Below are 17,376 nucleotides of genomic sequence, written 5' to 3'. Positions count from 1 at the left end.
GGCCTTTAATTGTGGCCAGCCTAAGGCACACCTGTGAAATAATCATGCTGTCTAATCAGCATCTTGATATGCCACACCTGTGAGGTGGAAGTATTATCTTGGCAAAGGAGAAATGCTCAATTACCCAGATTTAGACAAATTTGTGAACAACATATGAGAGAAAAAGGCCTTTTGAGTACATAAAAAGTCTTAGCTCTTTAAGTTCAGTTCATGTGTGACACCTGAATTGGGAGCTATATAGAGTTCCATCCACATTCACCTCTCCAGATGCTGTTTCTTTGGTTGACCTGCAGGAAACTACAATTCCCAAGGTGCCTTGCAAATCTGGGGGAGGTGGGAACAGGACTGTGGGTGAAGGGAGGTGCAGCCATCTTGGGGAGCTGAAGCTACTACTCCTTGTGAGAGGAGACTGAGTTCTACATCTCCAGGACATACTGCAAATAGAAACTGCCATCCTCCGGGACTCTCACTTCGATGAAGGATTTTGCCTGACATTCCCACCCATTCCAAACAGTTGGATCGCGAAGCTCCAGTGTGGAATAGTCTGAGAGAGCAGACCTGCTGCAGTCAGAAATGAGTAGGACATTGCTGGGACTTGTAGTTCTACAGTCTGAGAAAGGTGTTGAAGCAAATTACAAGGACATTGCTGGGACTTGTAGTTGTACTACTGGAGAAGTGTACCGGAGCTATTCATAAGGGAGAATACCTTGGACTTGTAGTTCTACAGTCTGAGAAGTGTGGTAAACCTAATTACAAAGCCGTGTTAAAGGGGACTTTTGATTGCACTAATTGGGAGTTTGTGTAGGACCAGCTGTGGGAGAATATTGCCTGCATTGTCTTAAGTGCACCAACGTACAGAAAGCGCGCCAACATCCTTTGCAACCTCACTAACAACCACGGCAACTGCACTAACAACCGCGGCAACTGGAGCCCCAATTTGGGACTGTGTCATTTGCAAGGCTGCAGCTGTTAGTTGGTAAATTGTAATTAGTCAGCAGAGTGTGTGGTGTAGGTTAAAGAGGAAGGATTACCCCTAACCTTCAGGTCTATTGCAAAGAGCCCCTCCTGCATTCTTGTGGAATTGTAGAATACTGCATAACATTACCTGTTGTTCACTGTTACTTGCTATTTCCCCTGCAATTGCTGGTTTTCATCCTCCTGCAAATAAACCTGTTAAGATTTCTAACCGCAGTTACTGTGAGTGTTTACAGGAGCATGGGCAGGGGTTTCCTGAGTCGACCCCTAGCAGAAGATAAAGACCCTTATGCATTCCCCTAGAGCTCCTAGCAAGATTCAGGTGGAGGCACTGCGTCATATCAAGGTGAGAACTACCGAACACCCTGCCCCAGCGGCAGATTAAAGGGGTGTTACACATGAAAAATGGGAGCAAAAACAAAAGTTTTGCATTGATATTTTTGTTCCGTATATCTACAGTATATCTATATCTGTATCACACTAGTCAGGAAATACATATTGTCCCCTGTGAGCTGTAGGGTACTGTTCTGTCTCAAAAAGGTATTCTCTTATCTATCACACGACCATGACAATCCCATAGAGTTTACCGGGGGAATCATTAACCTCAATCGGGAATTTAAAATACCAAAGTGTAATGCTCATTTGACAGGGTGCCAGTACCTGCTTCTCTTACCAGTTCAACACTTGCCTTTGACCTGAATATGTCTTTTTCACAATAAATAACTAAAGGTGTCCAGAGAAAGCTGGAACTATGCCTCATTGCTCCCATTATTACTAAAGCTATTATGTATTTAATTAAGTAAGCTCTATTTAGCTCAAAATGCAGTCTTATTCTGGAACGCTTCCCAGTATATGTCTATTTTTATAATGTCAAAAACCTTCCTCTGATTTTAAAATGTTAAGGATAAAGTATGTTAGAAATTTCCAAAGCGAACTGCATTCATTATAAATAATATATGTAAAAAATTTTATGTGGATGGCAAAATATGTTCTGTAACTGGCTTTTAGGAGATTAAATTGCATGTGTAAGTAATGGGTAGCCATTTTGTTTCTCAATCAGAAAGTGTATTTGTAAAGGGAGATACATTGAAACTGCCTTTTTGCAGAGATTCTCCTACATTTGTGAGTAATCTGATGTAAATCGCACCGTATGATTTTAAATGGGTTGTTCGGCCTTAGGCTAAATTTCTAAAGTCACTCTATGTGATTGAATCCTTACATAGCAGGCATTGTATGCCATGAGGATTCGCCGGTGTCGTGATTAGTTGGTTGTGTCACTGCAAGAATGCAAATTGCATACCCTCTGCCACATTCTCACTAGACTGTATAAGCCCTCGCTCAGTACACTTGCAATGAGCGATGCTGCGCCCATCTAGTTGGCATGTGATCGCATGTACTGTATGCAAATCCATAATTGTGGTCACGTGTCCTCCGTTTCCAGCACAAGCACCTGAGAACCCTCACAACACGGACTGCCCACGTTATGAGGATTCTCAAGTTTGCAGAGTGACTGCAAACTTGTAACATATGGCCAGGCACCTCCTTTAATGATGACATCGCATTTTATCAGGTGGCATATCATGTATTTGTATGGCTGTGGGAGCGAAATACACTCCTATGCCATTGGAACTCCAAATTAATAAGATTTGTTTTACAAACACTTGGGGAAATCAGTACACAGCACACACGCTAATATGATGAACTGGAGACTTCTGCTTTATTACATCAGGTGACCAGTTTATATAGTATCCTAAACAAAGAAATAACTATGCACCAATAAGAGCTGCAGGAGTTTGTGTAGAAATGTGAAACTTCCCCGCCCATCAGTGTTAGCTGAACCCTATTACCTTATTCAGTGTTGCGCTACCCACAGGGAAGTGTGGAAGTGAATCTGTGGTGTCCCTGAGGCTTTTAGTCACCACAGGGTACTGCATCTCAATTAAGGTACAGTATCCATCCCAGGTATGGGGAGATTGGTGTCTGGTATGTCTCTGTGGCGCCCTGGACAAGCTAGGACATCACAGGTACTGCAACAACACACCCCACACCCCGGTTAGGAACATCAAAGTCAGACACAAAGCCTTGTTGCTTCCCTCCAGGGGCTGATGTCCACACCAGGTGTGGCAGTTGGCTCCTCCCACCGAGGAGTTCACAGTCCTGGAGGCGGGAAAAGGAAGGCAGTTGAGTGTAGAGTGTGAGTTAGGGAAGTGGTAGTGGAGGAACTGACTGGCTGTGTCCGGGTACGTGGCCCGGGCACAGAAACAGCAAGGTTGGCACACGGTGGTAACCGTCTGCAGGAGAAGCCGATTGACGCACAACCATAAGGACCGGGGACGGGCGGTGGCCCGCCAGTACCGGATCGGGGAGCGAAGAGAAGCCAGCACCATCCGGCAGGGCCTATGGACCCCGACCAGGCTAGGAGTCGCCGTTAAACCGGTCAAATCCATCAGCGACGGGAACCTCCGGGGTTTCCCAGCAATAAAGACCCGACTGAAGGCAACCGCTCAACCGTGAAGGGAAATACAGCTACCGCCACAGCTAGAGTTCCCAGAGCCAACGCCTGCGGGTAAAAGGGGCTCCTCCGGCAAATATACCGCTGGGGAGCAGGTTACCGGTGGGAAGCCATTGGGGCCGAGAACATAATACCGATGCAGGGAGAGACAGTTACCGCCAACCTACCGGGAGTGACCGTCGCAGCCATCTGTGGGACTCGTCCATCCAGCCGTTTGTTTTACCAGAGACTCCGTGTGCGTTACTGGCTGAGTAAGTACCACGGTGCCTTCTGGCACTGCGCTGCCCCGCGACCCTGCACCTGGCCAAGCCCGCAATCCACCAAACAGACAACAACTCCGGGCCCCGGGACTACCAAAATCCCCCTACCCACGGAGGGGAGAGAAACATCCCAGCTGCTCCCCGTCATCGCTCCCGGGATCCCCGTACAGAGCAGCGGTAGTGCCCCAACCTCACCACACACCGTGGGTGGCGTCACAAACCGACATCCCAAATACCAACAAAACACCCCTTTCACTCACGGGCGAGGAGCGCCGCTCGAGTCCCCGGATCCGGCCCACCGCTCGAGCCACCGAGCAGCAGCAGCAGCACCAGACCCAAGCGTGGTGAGCGCAGCGCCCCGCGGCCCGCGACATCTCTCTTATACAACAACCTGTGCCATAGCTTGCTTAATACAACCAGGAAATGAGTCAGAAAGTTTCCCTTGCATAACACTGGCTTCTCACTAACTAGAGCAGATTATGATCACCATGACAACTGGAAAGTCCCTAACTTAGTGACTCATCGAGAGACAGGGGGGAGCACAGGGAAATATAGGAGCAGAGACAGAATTACTTGAGATCAGTCTGGGACACAGAACAACACGGTCCATGGAAGGCGTGCTTCAAAGCTCTTCCAGGTAGAACCGGCCAGACCAGGGGCAGGCTGGAGACATTGGGAGGAAGGGGACTGGTACCGGTAGATCTTGTGGGACAGATGAGTTCAACAGCAGTCACCGAAGGTGAGCTTCATTGCTTCACCGGGACCGGCACTACTACAGAGTTCAGAGTCCTAGAGAAAGTTATACTTCATGTTGGCTTCCAAAATCTGCAGGACAGAAATATTTCAAGTCTCCTGTCCACCACCCAAATAGCTCGAGGCACAGTGATATACAGGATCTGGGACTGAGTTCAGCAGCTCGTCCCAAGGCAAGGATTCACTTCACCTGCGATAGGGCTGGGACACTTACACAATCAAGAGGGTCCCGAAGATGCTTTATACCACGGGGATTGACACAGTGCATCTTAGAGAAGGAGAGACCCACAGAGACAGCCATACCAGACCTAACCTCTGACCTACCCAGGATCGACTGGCGCTTCATGAAGGCAGAGATCAGTACCCGGGGTGCGGCGTTGAACCAGTGAGTAAAGACCTGGAACCCAAACCTATTGATTCTAACTCTGATTGCTGTTGACCTGACCTCCGGTGCTCCTGGGGACTGCCGTGCCCCCGCCATCCTCCCGGGGCCCGCTCCACCTGTAGGGAGCGATACCATCCCGGCTGCACCCAACATCTGCCCCGGTGAGAGACCCTGCAGCGGCGGCCGCCTACCTGGCCGCATGCCACAGGTGGCGTCACAATTATCTGAAGACTTTCCTCACCATCACCCCCATCCTCCACCTCCAACTACCACCTCCATCCTTCCTACCACCCTCCTTTCTGTACACCTCAGGGCAATGGAACCGGGCCAGGCCACCCCATGATGGCCCAGAGGATCTGCATACCCAGCCCGGCAACGAGTAGGTTAAAACACCTGCCCAGTGGGGCGCTACAAATCCAAAGGCCCACAGAGGACTGTGGCAGATGACTCCAGGAATGGATTCGGACAGAGTTGAGGGAAAAGAAAAGCTTTATTGACCAGTGTCAAATAACAAGAGTCCTTGTGTAGCGTCCACAATGCACATGCTCTCAGCACAAAAGATGTCCGGATACCCGTAGGTATGGCAGAGTAGAAATGCAAGTGGGTATGGCCTGATCACCAGCAGAGTACAGACCTAAGTAGAGGTAGATGGTATTACTGAACCAGATCTTGATCCAGTAGCAGGAAGCACATAAACACCTGACAACTTGGTAAGGACTAGTGTTGAGCCACCCCCCTAGTGTTCAAGTTCGGTTCGATTCGTTGAACGGCAGCTCAGTTCAGCGAACGTTTGACGAACACCTTCGAACCCCATTGAAAACAACAGGAGGCAAACACAAACACAAACAAATACATTATACATGTACACATACAGTTAATAAACATTGCCATTACACTTACAGGTCCCCGCGATGCATCCTGCACTCTGTCTCCCGCTGCTTTTCCTTCCGATCATCGCTGCGCCCTCCCGGTAACTAGCACTGATGATAGGACCTTCCTTGACGTCGTCAAAACATGGGACCAGTCACGTGTGTATTATCTCATTGGCTACAGACTGGTCACATGGCTAGACGTCATGCTAGGTCCTTTCAGTGCATCTCTCCGGTACGCGGTGCTCATTTGAGCATCTCCGTGTACCGCGAGATGCTTGGGCACATGCTTGGCTCCCCGTTCCTGCATGGGGGCGCTCTTTACAGAGTCAGCCAACAAGCAAGGACTGGATGCCACAGCCGGTGAATAACGGAGATCACCATTGCTATAGGAACCCGCCTGTCAAATAAGTTTTTCAACGGTGGCAGCGGTGACGTCACCGCTTACAACCCGCAGCCTCTGCTCAATCACTGAGTGATTAGACTGAACGGGAGCAGCAGCGTCTTCCTCCCATGCATTGCTGTCTGATGTAGCAGAGCTGCATGGGTTGAATGAGAAAGAAGACAGAAAAACAGGATCGTGGAGGGGTGAGAGGGAGTAATAAACATGGAGTCTCTAGTTGTGTCTGTGTATTTATTTCTATTAAAGTATTTTGTCTTTGTGTGGTGTCTTTTTTTTAACCCTTTATTGGAGATTCTTAATGGCCGGGTCAAACTTGCCTGACATTTAAAATCTCTGGCTTTATACTAACTAGTAAAACAAAGCTAGTATTAAACCATTATTACCCAGTGAGCCACCCGTCACCAGGGCAGCTGGAAGAGTTGGATACAGCACCAGATGATGGCGCTTCTATGAATGCGCCATTTTCTGGGGCGGTTGCAGACTGCAATTTGAAGCAAAGGGGCCCAGAAAGCTCGGGCTAACCTGTGCTGCGGATTCCAATCCCCAGCTGCCCAGCTGGCTGGACACAAAAATGCGGCGAAACCCATGTCAGGTTTTTTTTTTTAATTATTTCATGAAATTCATGAAATAATTTTTAAAAAAAGGGCTTCCCTATATTTTTAGCTCCCAGCCGAGTATAAATAGGCAGCTGGGGGTTGGGGGCAGCCGTACCTGCCTGCTGTACCTGCATACAAAAATATGGCGAAGCCGACGTCATTTTTTTTGGTGGGCAAAAAACTCCTGCATACAGTCTTGGATGGAGTATGCTGAGCCTTGTAGTTCTGCAGCTGCTGTCTGCTCTCCTGTATACACTAATGAATGGAGCATGCTGAGCCTTGTAGTTGTGCTCCCCCTGTCTCTCCCTCCAGCACACAGTCCTGGATGTAGTATGCTGAGCCTTGTAGTTCTGCAGCTGCTGTCTGCTCTCCTGCATACACTAGTGGATGAAGTATGCTGAGCCTTGTAGTTCTGCAGCTGCTGTCTGCTCTCCTCCATACAGACAGACAGCAGCTGCAGAACTACAAGGCTCAGCACACTCCATCCAGGACTGTATGCAGGATATTTTTGCCCCCCCCCAAAAAAAAGAAGTGGGCTTCGCCATGTTTTTGTATGCTAGCCAGGTACAGCAGGCAGCTACGGGCTGCCCCCAACCAACCCAATTTTAGGAAAGCTGATTTCAACAAATTAAGGGAAGAGCTTAAATGTGTAGATTGGGACAAAGTCATGGTAACTGGGGATACCGAACATAAATGGGGTAAGTTTAAGGATATACTGCTAGAGTCCTTTAAAAAACGTATACCCTCTGGTAATAAAATGTCCAGGAATAAAAAGAAACCACTATGGATAAATAAGACTGTACAAAGTATAATAAAACAAAAACAAAGGGCATTTAAAATCTTAAAGGCTGAGAATACAGAAATAGCATTGCAGGAGTATAAAGATATCAATAGGCAATGTAAAAAAGAAATCAAACAAGCAAAATTAGCTACTGAAACAAAAATCGCCAATGACATTAAAATAAATCCCAAAATCTTTTATAAATACATTAATGCCAAAAGGAAAACAAAGGATAGTATCGGCCCCTTAAAATATAATAACAAGTTAGTTATAGAGGACAAACAAAAGACTGAGATATTAAATAGGCATTTCTCATCTGTATTCACCAAGGAACTGACTGTACCAGGGATCATTCAACAAGTGAAAAATCAAAGTCCACTACCCGATATAATTAATTTAACACAAGATGAAGTACGCCTACGTCTGAGTAAATTAAACATTGACAAATCCCCAGGGCCAGATGGCATTCATCCACGAATATTGAGGGAATTGTGCTCCGTAATCGACAGACCGCTGTATCTCATCTTTTTAGACTCACTTGTAACAGGTTTGGTGCCTCAGGATTGGAGGATTGCTGATGTGGTACCGATATTTAAGAAAGGTAAGAGGGTAGATCCAGGCAACTACCGTCCAGTAAGCCTGACATCAGTAGTATGCAAAGTTTTTGAGGGCATTTTAAGAGATGACATGCAAAAATATATTGCAGAAAATAATATGATAACTGACAAACAGCATGGATTCATGAAAGATAAGTCGTGTCTAACCAACCTGTTGGGGTTCTATGAGGGGGTAAGTTCAAACCTGGATATTGGTAATGCAGCTGATGTGATTTATTTGGACTTTGCAAAGGCATTTGATACTGTACCACATAATAGCCTTATACTAAAGCTCCAGAAGCAAGGACTAGGGGACACAATATGCAACTGGGTAAGGAATTGGCTAAAAGATAGGAAACAAAGAGTAGTCATAAATGGTACATTCTCTAAATGGGCTATAGTCAGCAGTGGGGTGCCACAGGGATCTGTGCTTGGACCGATTCTTTTTACTCTCTTTATTAATGACCTTGTGGATGGGATTGATAGTACAGTGTCAGTCTTTGCCGATGACACCAAACTATGTAGGATATTAAAAACTGACCTGGATAGTACAATATTACAAAAAGATCTGGATAAGATGTCAGAATGGTCAGATACTTGGCAAATGAGATTTAATGTTGATAAATGTAAAGTAATGCACCTAGGACGGAGTAATCCTATAGCTGCGTATACATTAAATGGAAGTAAACTCGGGACTACAGAACAGGAGAAGGACTTGGGTATTCTCATTACAAATAAGCTGAGCAGCAGCACTCAATGTCAAGCAGCAGCTGCTAAAGCAAACAAGATTTTAGGGTGTATAAAAAGAGAGATTAGATCCCGTGATCCCAACGTATTGTTACCCCTCTATAAATCACTTGTAAGGCCACATCTGGAATACGGGATCCAGTTTTGGGCTCCACATTTTAAAAAGGACATTCAGAAGTTAGAGTCAGTTCAAAGGCGGGCAACTAGACTATTACAAGGAATGGAAGGCCTCCCATATGATGACAGGTTGAAAAGGTTAGATATGTTTAGCTTAGAAAAAAGACGTCTCAGAGGAGATCTCATTTATATGTATAAATACATGTGTGGTCAATATAAAGGACTGGCACATGACTTATTTCTTCCAAAGACAGTACTAAGGACCAGGGGGCACTCACTGCGAGTGGAAGAAAAGCGATTCCGACAGCTAAATAGGAAAGGGTTCTTTACAGTTAGAGCGGTCAGACTGTGGAATACACTACCACAAGAGGTAGTAATGGCAGATACTATAACAGCTTTTAAAAAAGGGCTGGATGATTTCCTCAGTACACAAAACATTGTTGGTTATAAATGACTTAGTGACTAAATGTAGAACTGGTGGAGGAAGGTTGAACTAGATGGACCTAGGTCTTTTTTCAACCTAAGTAACTATGTAACTATGTAACTATGTAACTATGTAACCTCTAACTGCCTATTTGTACCCGGCTGGGAACCAAAAATATAGGGAAGCCCTTTTTTTTCAAATTATTTCATGAATTTCATGATATAATTAAAAAAAAAAAAATGATGTGGGCTTCGCCCAATTTTTGTGTCCAGCCAGGTACAACTAGGCAGCTGGGGATTGTAATCTGCAGTGCAGGGTGCCCAAGCTTTCTGGGCACCCCTGCTGTGAATTGCAGTCTGCAGCCGCCCCAGAAAATGGCGCTTTCATAGAAGCGCAATCTTCTGGCACTTTATCCAACTCTTGCAGCTGCCCTGGTGACAGGTGGTTTGCTGGGTAATAATGGGGTTAATAATGGGGTTAGGGCTAGCTGTATATTATCAACTGGCCCTAAGCCCGAAATTCATGGTGTCACACCAATATTAGACATGGCCACCATGAATTTCTAGTACAGATAAAAAAAACACAAACACAAAAAACACAGAAAAATATTTTTATTAGAAATAAAATACAACACAGTTAGTGACTCCATCTTTATTGAAATAAAGAACCCCCTTCCACAGTAATCCTGGATCAAAGGTCCCGCGCCTTCCAATCCGTATCCAATATCATCTGATCGGTTTGCTGGAAGTCAAGGCGATCAGATGATGTGTCAGGTTCAAGGGCCTGAATCACATGACACAGTGGCTGATTGTATAAACGGCTTTTATACAATCAGCTGATGCATCAGTGCAAAAAAAAAACACTACACACTTCTGTGCAGACTCCTGTCCGACAGCAGCAGCTGATAGTTTAGCAGGCTGGGCGGTAAAAAGCCGGCCTCGCCGCTCGACATATAGTGTCAGCTGATTCCGTCAGGTGACCACATTAGCTGATCATCGCCAGGTCTGAGAGAGAGAAAAGAGAGAGGAAAGAGAGAGAAAAGAGAAGAGAGAGAGAAAGGGAGAGAGAGAGAGGACAGAGAAGAGAGGAGAGAGAGAAGAGGAGAGAAGAGAGAGAGAAGAGAGAGGAGAGAGAGAGAAGAGAGAGAGAAGAGAGAGAGAGGAGAGAGATGAGAGAGGGAGAATGAGATAGAAGAGAAAGAGAGAAGAGAGAGAGAATAGAGAAAGAGAGAGGAGAGAAGAGAGAGAAGAGGAGAGAAGAGAGAGAGAAGAGAGAGAGGAGAGAGTTAGAGAAGAGAGAGAGAGAGAGAAGAGAGAGAGGAGAGAGAAGAGAGAGAGGAGAGAGAGGAGAGAGCAATGCAGCCTTACTCTGTGAACTGCTCCGATTTTAGAGGTGTGTCCCGCGGCTCACAGCTGATGTCCGGCTCCTCCCCTCAGTGCATAATAAATTAATTTATTATAAATAAATAATAATTATAATTTAAAATAATAAATTAAATTAAATTCTCTACCGGGACGGCCGGGACTCAAACTCGTGAACTAATTCTCCTTAGGCAGTAGCTCTACCCATTGAGCCACTTTCTCTAATGAAAAGAATAGACAGATTTGGTAATCTTGACCCCTGTATTGCACTTGAGAATCCAGAAGTGAATTATTCAGCTACAAAGAGGAGAGAGAGGGAAAAAGAGGGAAAAAGAGAGAGAGAGAAGGAGAGAAAAAGAGAGAGAGAGAAAAAGAGAGAGAGAAAGAGAGAAAAAGAGTGAAAAAAAGAGAGAGGGAGAAGAGAGAGAGAGGGAGAAAGAGAGAAAAAGAGAGAGAAAGAGAGAAAAAGAGAGAGAAAGAGAGAAAAAGAGAAAAAGAAAGAGAGAAAAAGAGAGAGAGAGAAAAAGAGAGAGAGAGAAAAAGAGAGAGAGAGAGAAAAAGAGAGAGAGAAAAAGAGAAAGAAAGAGAGAGAAAGAGAGAGAAAGAGAGAAAAAGAGAGAACAAGAGAGAGCGAGAGAGAGAGAAAAGGAGAGAGAAAAAGAGAACAAGAGAGAGAGAAAAATAGAGAAAAAGAGGGAAAAAAGAGAGAAAAAGAGAGAAAAAGAAAGAAAAAGCGAGCACAAGAGAGAGAGAAAAAAAGAGAGAAAAAGAGAGAATGAGAGAGAGCGAAAAAGAGAGAGTAAAAGAGAGAGAGAGATGAGAGAGAGAAATAAGAGAGAGGAGAGAGCAAGGCAGCCTAATTTCATGAACTGCTCCGATTTTAGAGGTGTGTCCCGAGGCTCACAGCTGATGTCCAACTCCTCCCCTCAGTGCATAATTTAATTAAATTATAATTATAAATAAATAATAATTATAATTTAAAATTAAATTCTTTACCAGGACGGCGGGGACCTGAACGCATGAACTAATTCTCCTTAGGCAGTAGCTCTAGTCATTGATTTGGTAATCTTGACCTCTGTATTGCACTTGAGAATCCAGAAGTAGATTATTCAGCTACAAGGATGGATGGAGGGATGTATTGATGGATGGATGGAGAGAGGGAGGGATGGAATGATGGATGGAGGGATGGATGAAAGGATGGAGGGATGGAGGGATGGAGAGATGGATGGATGGATGGAGGGATAGAGGGATGGATAGAGGGATGGATGGAGGGATGGAAGGAAGGAGGGATGAATGGATGGAGGGAGGGATAGAGGGATGATGGATGGATGGAGGAATGGAGGGATGGATGGAGGGATGGATGAATTGATGATGGGATGGATGGATAGAGGGATAGATGGAGGGATAGAGGGATGGATGGAGGGATTGATGGATGGCGGGATTGATGGATGGAGGCAGGGATGGAGGGATGAATGGAGGGATGGAGGGATGGATGAATGGAAAGAGGGATGGATGGGGGATAGAGGGATGGATGGAGGGAGGGATGAAGGGAGGAATAAATGGATGGAGAGATGGAGGGAGGCATGGAGGGAGGGATGGAGGGAGGGATGAATGGATGGAGGGAGGGATAGAGGGATGGATGGATGGATGAAGTGATGGATGAATGGATGGAGGGATGGAGGGATGGATAAAGGGATGGATGGAGGGATAGAGGGATGGATAGAGGGATGGATGGAGGGATGGAGGGAGGGATGAATGGAGGGATGAATGGATGGAGAGATGGAGGGGGTGATGGAGGGAGAGATGGAGGGAGGGATGAATGGATGGATGGAGGGATGGATGGATGGATGGGAGGGCAAACACCGGCACTACCGCACTCATCACCGCACACACACAGTCACTACAACTCCCATCATCACCGCACACGCAGGCATTACCTCAGTGATGTCCTCGCTGACAGCGCGGCTCACTTCAGTTGCAGCCTGGATCTGACACAGAGCGCTCGTGTTCTACTGCTGCTCCTGTCAGCTTCATGTAGCAGAGCTGGATGTGTCATGGGACCTCTGTGGATTTTCTGTCGGACCTGGAGGGGTATTTGGGGATTTTAATATAATGGTGAAAGAGGGTGTTTTTTGTCTTTTATTCCAAATAAAGGATTTTTCGTTGTGTGTGTTTATTTACTTTCACTTACAGGTTAATCATGGAAGGTATCTCGGGGAGACGCCTGCTATGATTATTATTACCCCGATTGCCACCGCACCAGGGCAATTCGGGATGAGCCGGGTAGAGTCCCAGGACTGTCACATCTAATGGATGCGGCAATTCCGGGCGGCTGCTGGGTGATATTGTTAGGGTGGTGGGCTCCCCATAACGTGGCGCTCCCCATCCTGACAATACCAACCTCCAGCCAGGTGGCTTTATCCTGGCTGGTATCAAAATTGGGGGGAATCGCAGTTTTTTTTTTTTATTAATTATTTATTTTACTGCACGATAAAGTCCGCCGGCGGCTGTGATTGGTTGAAGTGAGACAGCTGTCCCTCATCGTGGGGGCATGTCTGACTGCAACCAATCATGGGAGCCGGTGGGCGGGGAAAGCAGGGAATACCAGATTGAATAATGAGCGGCAGCTATTTTCAAAAGAGGAAAAGCCGCCGGAGCTTTGTGACAGCCGTGCAGCGCCATGCCCGTGATCGGTGAGTAGGAAAGAGTGAGGGATTGTGCTGGGGACACAGGACGCATGCAGATACGCAACGTGCGCACATAGCCTTACTGTGAAAAGCCACGCTTTTGGTGATCGAACCGTTATTGAACGGTAACTCGAACTGTTGAACTTGAAGCAAATCGTTCAAGTTCGTCAAACGACTCGAACACCGCCCAAAATCACTCGAATTTGAAATTGGCGAATTGTTCGTATCGAACATCACTCAACTCTAGTAGCGAGCCTCCACAGGTGGTGCTTGGCCAGCAAACTGAAGTGGGATAATCATGGCTGACCCAGTGTGGACTCTGTGGGAGGCAGGAATCTCAGGCAAGGACTGGATTAGCAGACAATGATGACTCTAAGGCGGGCTTTGCACACTACGACATCGCAGGTGCGATGTCGGTGGGGTCAAATTGAAAATGACGCACTTCCGGCATCGCATGCGACATCGTAGTGTGTAAAGGCTCGATGATATGATTAACGAGCGCAAAAGCGTCGTAATCATATCATCGGTGCAGCGTCGGCGTAATCCATGATTACGCTGACGCGACAGTCCGATGTCGTTCCTCGCTCCTGCGGCAGCACACATCGCTGTGTGTGAAGCCGCAGGAGTGAGGAACATCTCCTACCGGCATCACCGCGGCTTCCGTAGGATATGCGGAAGGAAGGAGATGGGCGGGATGTTTACATCCCACTCATCTCCGCCCCTCCGCTCCGATTGGCCGCCTGGCGTGTGACGTCACTATGACGCCGCACGACCCGCCCCCTTAACAAGTCGCAGGACAGGTGAGTCCATGTGAAGCTGCCGTAGCGATAATGTTCGCTACGGCAGCTATCACAAGGAAATTGCTGCTGCAACAGGGGCGGGTACTATCGCGCTCGGCATTGCAGCATCGGCCTGCGATGTCGCAGCGTGCAAAGTACCCCTTAGTGGAAGGAATGAACAGGGATTAGGAACAAGAACATGGATAAACAAAAAGGACAGGGAACAGTGACCTGACGGAAAGGAATGCCACACTAAGGGACAGGAAAACGTTGCCCAGGCATCTCCCAGAAGGGGAGGATGCCTTTTATACCCAGAGCCTCTCCACGATTGGCCAGGAAACACTTCCAGGTTAAGGCATACTGGCCCTTTAAATCCATGCAGAATGCGGTAGGTGTTGCCTAAGGAATGTCCTGGAAGGTCTGTTAGGTGCACACATGATTCTGGAAAAACAGGCCAAAGGTGGAGAGCTGGAGGAAGGTCCAGAACAGCGATCTGGGCAAGCACCCTGTATGGAAGGAAAGACATTGGGATGGGTAGACCACACGGAGCCACGTGTTGGGCGCCGACCCACCTACCCAGTAGGGGTCAGCCCCATGGCTGGAGGAATGACATTCAGTTATAAGACAAGATGGTTTCTATAAGAACAAAACAAATTGTATTCTCTCACAGTTGCTACCATTTCTATGCAACAAAACAAGTCACATTAAAGGTCCTGTTACACGCAACGACATCGTTAACAAGATTCCGTTGGGGTCACGGAATTCGTGACGCACATCCGGCCTCGTTAGCGATGTCGCTGCATGTGACACATACGAGCGACCGCTAATGATGCAAAATACTCACCGAATCGCTGATTGTTGACACGTCGTTCATTTCCCAAATGTCGTTGCTGCTTTTGGACGCAGGTTGTTCGTCGTTCCTGAGGCAGCACACATCGCTACGTGTGACATCCCAGGAACGATGAACAACATGAGGTAGGCGTCTCTTTCATGCGGCTGCTCTACCGCCCCTTTGCTTCTATTGGACGCCTGCCGTGTGACGTCACTGTGACATTACACGAACCGCCCCCTTAGAAAAGAGGCTGTTCGCCGGCCACAGCAACGTGTGACAGGTACTAGCGATATTGTGCACCACGGGCAGTGATTTGCCTGTGACGCACAAACGACGGTGTGGGTGCTTTCACGAGCGACATCGCTAGCGACGTAAAACAGAGACATGAATAAATTAATGCATTGGTAGAGTGCTAAAGGAAGCTTGGCCATTAATGGGCTGTCCTGCCAGCCAAAGTAACAGATTTTTCTAATTCTACGTAACTCTTCTCAACATAGATATATAATGATGTTCATAGTTATAATTAGCAAAACAGCTTTATATAAAAGAGTTTTGAAAGATGATTTCATTTCAAATGTTCTGTGCCTGGAGCATTACACTGGCTAGGTGAGAAATAATAGATTGTGTCGATCCCCTCTGATCTGTAGAATGAAACGATAAATCAAGACTATGGCTAAGACAAGTATGAATGGAAGTCCAGCATTCCCATACTGCCGAATTCAAAGTCTATGACACTGACAAAAGCAGTTGAACCAGAACTTGTCAATACAGATATAAACCACCTGACCCCTCCTTTAAACAGACCAAGACCTTGTCTACGGATTCCAAATAAGACCCAATTTACAGACAAAACTACCTTCTCCATTTACAAAATAGACTGCACTTTTACATATCTACCTATAGGGCAAATAATACCACACTTTTATCCATTGATTACATGTAATCTCCTTATGCCTGAAAGCTGAGGTTTGAACAGTTTTATATAGATAAGAATGATATTCCCTGAGAGTTGTCTGCCAGCATTATGCTGACAGGCATAATACACTGCGATATGGAAAAAGAGCAGTGTATAATATGTGCAATAAAGCTCATTAAAGTTCACGTCATCTGCTAGATCTATAGGAAAAAGTGCAAAAAAAAGTCTAAATAAAAGTTAAAAAAAAAAACCCAAATCACCTTTTTCCCATTATTAGTATCTCCATTGCTATGTGCACATGTTAAAGATTTGCTGCAGACAATTCTGAATCAAAAATATACTTTTTTTCAGAAGAAACGCTGAATAAATAGCAATTTATGTACGTTTTTGAAGGTTTTAATTCCATTTTTTAGAATGGTGCAGATTTGAAACTATTTCAAATTTGCAAGGAAAAAATGTAGAAAAATAAAGCTAATACGCAAAGTATAAGCAAGGTCATTAAAAAAAGCACACATAACTTTGTATTGTATTGGCTGAAAGGATCCCAGCTCCACCCCCCCAAAAAAACCCTTTATTTAACCTATATGGTAAATGTTATTAAGGAACAATGCCAGAATTGCTGTTTTTGGCTTATCCATCTCCCAAAAAAAGTAATACAAGGAAATCCAAAAATTACATGTACCTTCAATAGTACCAAAGAAAAGAGTTATTAGTTATAAATAATGTGCTTTTTTTATATAGTGCCAATATATTCCACAGCACGAAGATGGAAAGTAAGCTTGAGGTACAGGATGGAAGAGAATCCAGGCTCTGAGTGGATTGTGCAAAAATGTCATGATGGATGTGATTGAATTTTGTAGGAAATACGTGGCTAGATTGTCAGTAGAGATGAGCCACCCCCCTAGTGTTCGAGTTCAGTTCATTGAATGGTGGGTGTGTTTGTCGAACGTTCGACGAACACCTTCGAACCCCATTGCCAACAATGGCAGGCAAACACAAACACATACAAACACATTATACATATACACATACAGTTAGTAATAAATATTGCCATTATACTTACAGGTCCCGCGACGCATCCTCCACTCTGTCTACCGCCGCTTCTCCTTCCGATCATCGCTGTGTCCTCCCGGTAACCAGCACTGATGATAGGACCTTTCCATGATGTCATAGCATGGGACCAGTCACGTGTGTATTATCTCATTGGCTACAAACTGGTCACATGGCTATGACATCATGCTAGATCCTGTCAGTGCATGTCACCAGTATGCGGTGCTCGCCCGAGCATCTCCTTACTCAGTATACTCGGTGAGTACCGGCGAGATACTCGGGTACATGCTTGGCTCCCTGTTCCAGCATGTCGGCGCTCTTTACAGAGTCAGC

This window comes from Anomaloglossus baeobatrachus, chromosome 3 (assembly GCF_048569485.1).
Source record: "Anomaloglossus baeobatrachus isolate aAnoBae1 chromosome 3, aAnoBae1.hap1, whole genome shotgun sequence".
Lineage (NCBI taxonomy): Eukaryota > Metazoa > Chordata > Amphibia > Anura > Aromobatidae > Anomaloglossus > Anomaloglossus baeobatrachus.
The sequence above is the reverse complement of the archived record's forward strand: the minus strand, read 5'-3'. Positions refer to the sequence as shown.